This window comes from Mirounga leonina, unplaced genomic scaffold (assembly GCF_011800145.1).
Source record: "Mirounga leonina isolate KUSES-001 unplaced genomic scaffold, KU_Mleo_1.0 Mir_97, whole genome shotgun sequence".
NCBI classification, from domain to species: Eukaryota; Metazoa; Chordata; class Mammalia; order Carnivora; family Phocidae; genus Mirounga; species Mirounga leonina.
In genome coordinates this window covers 8,083,381-8,085,506 of record NW_023270889.1, presented here as the reverse complement: position 1 = coordinate 8,085,506, position 2,126 = coordinate 8,083,381, and the positions used below count along the sequence as shown (strand labels likewise).

At 43.8% G+C, this 2,126-nt stretch overlaps 1 pseudogene across 1 annotated transcript; it reads left to right on the top strand.

Annotated features, from left to right (window-relative positions):
- Window positions 1-281: 281 nt before the first annotated feature.
- Window positions 282-1,582, top strand: LOC118006563 (annotated as a pseudogene). The gene has a single exon (XR_004678113.1). The product of XR_004678113.1 is annotated as a glyceraldehyde-3-phosphate dehydrogenase-like (transcript).
- The last annotated feature ends 544 nt before the right edge of the window (window positions 1,583-2,126 follow it).

Sequence of the window (2,126 nt, the reverse complement as noted above, 5' to 3'; positions counted from 1 at the left end):
ACCCATTTTCAACTTCTGATCTCCAGAACTATAGGATAACGAATTTGTGTAACAACACTAAGTTTGTGGCAATTTGTTATAGCAGCAATATCAAATTAGTACAATAATAAAGCCATAAATAGTTTCATCGTAATCATTTTTAAATGTGTAATATAGATTTCTCAATGTATAATTTAAGTTTTTAAGCCTAGAATCTAAAATGGGCTTTTCCCCCACAACAACACTGTTTCTGAATTTTGATGTGATTTTCTCATAGCAAAACTGAATTTAAGAATATTACATTTAAAAATATTTTGAGGCTCTCTGCTCCTCCCCATTCGACAGACAGCCGCATCTTCTGGTGCAGTGCCAGCTGCGTCCCCGAGACACGATGGTGAAGGTCGGAGTGAACGGATTTGGCCGTATTGGGCCCCTGGTCACCAGGGCTGCTTTTAACTCTGGCAAAGTGGATATTGTCCCCATCAATGACCTCTTCATTGACCTCAACTACATGGTCTTCATGTTCCAGTATGATTCCACCCATGGTAAATTCCACGGCATAGTCAAGGCTGAGAACGGGAAGCTTGTCATCAATGGAAAGTCCATCTCCATCTTCCAGGGGTGAGATCCCGCCAACATCAAATGGGGTGATGCTGGTGCTGAGTGTGTTGTGGAGTCCACTGGGGTCTTCACCACCATGGAGAAGGTTGGGGCTCACTTGAAGGGTGGGGCCAAAAGGGTCATCATCTCTGTTCCTTCTGCCGATGCCCCCATGTTGGTGATGGGTGTGAACCATGAGAAGTATGACAACTCCCTCAAGATTGTCAGCAATGCCTCCTGCACCACCAACTGCTTGGCTCCTCTGTCCAAGGTCATCCATGACAACTTCGGCATCATGGAGTGACTCATGACCACCGTCCATGCCATCACTGCCACCCAGAAGACGGTGGACGGCCCCTCTGGGAAGCTGTGGTGCAACAGCCGAGGGGCTGCCCAGAACATCATCCCTGCTTCCACTGGCACTGCCAAGGCAGTGGGCAAGGTCATCCCCTGAGCTAAACGGGAAGCTTGCTGGCATGGCCTTCCGTGTCCCCACCCCCAAAGTGTCCGTCGTGGATCTGACCTGCCGCCTGGAGAAAGCTGCCAAATACAACAACAAGAAGGTGGTGAAGCAGGCATCAGAGGGCCCCCTCAAGGGCATCCTAGGGTATACTGAGGACCAGGTTGTCTCCTGAGACTTTAACAGTGACACCCACTCCTCCACCTTCGATGCTGGGGCTGGCATTGCTCTCAACGTCCACTTTGTCAGGCTCACTTCCTGGTATGACAATGAATTTGGCTACAGCAACCGGGTGGTGGACCTTATGGTCCACATGGCCTCCAAGGAGTAAGAGCCCCCTGGACCACCAGCCCCAGCGAGAGCAAGAGGAAGAGAGAGGCCCTCAGCTACTGGGGAGTCCCTGCCCCAACTTATCCCCCAAAACACTGAGAATCTCCCAACCTCCACCATTTCCATCCCAAACCCCCTGAAGAAGGGGAAGGGCTTGGGGAGCCCTACCTTGTCATGTACCATCAATAAAGTATACTGTACCCAGCCAAAAAATATATATATATATATTTTGAATACTATCTAGATATAACATTGTCTAAATAGTTTTACATATAAGGAAATGTTATCAGAAGCATTAAACTTTCTAAATAATTATTAAAAGATTTATATTTCATTCTAAAATAGCCCTAATAGTCTCTTTTCTAATTTTGTCTCATATTCTTTTTCATGGAACTGTTTTAATCCTAGATAAGATATTTGAGTTTCTCAAATATCAGACTCATTTCCACACAACCAAACTTTTAAAGTTAAGTCAATAATATTTGGATATATGTGAGTAAAGTTTTAAAATCATGTTAAGCAAAGTCTCTGACAGAACTATTACTCAAATGTTGAACTTTTGGGGAACTTTATGGCTATTTTTCTATTTCTCTTCAAGTCAGAAACATTTATATTTTCTATGTGCATGATTTTAGACAAGTTAGTTAACCTTTTCACCCAAGTGTGTCAGACAAGATTATTTAAGATTCCTTGATATTATGACTTTAAAACATGCATAGACATTTCATAAGAATGGTGAATATGAAAAAGCATTACA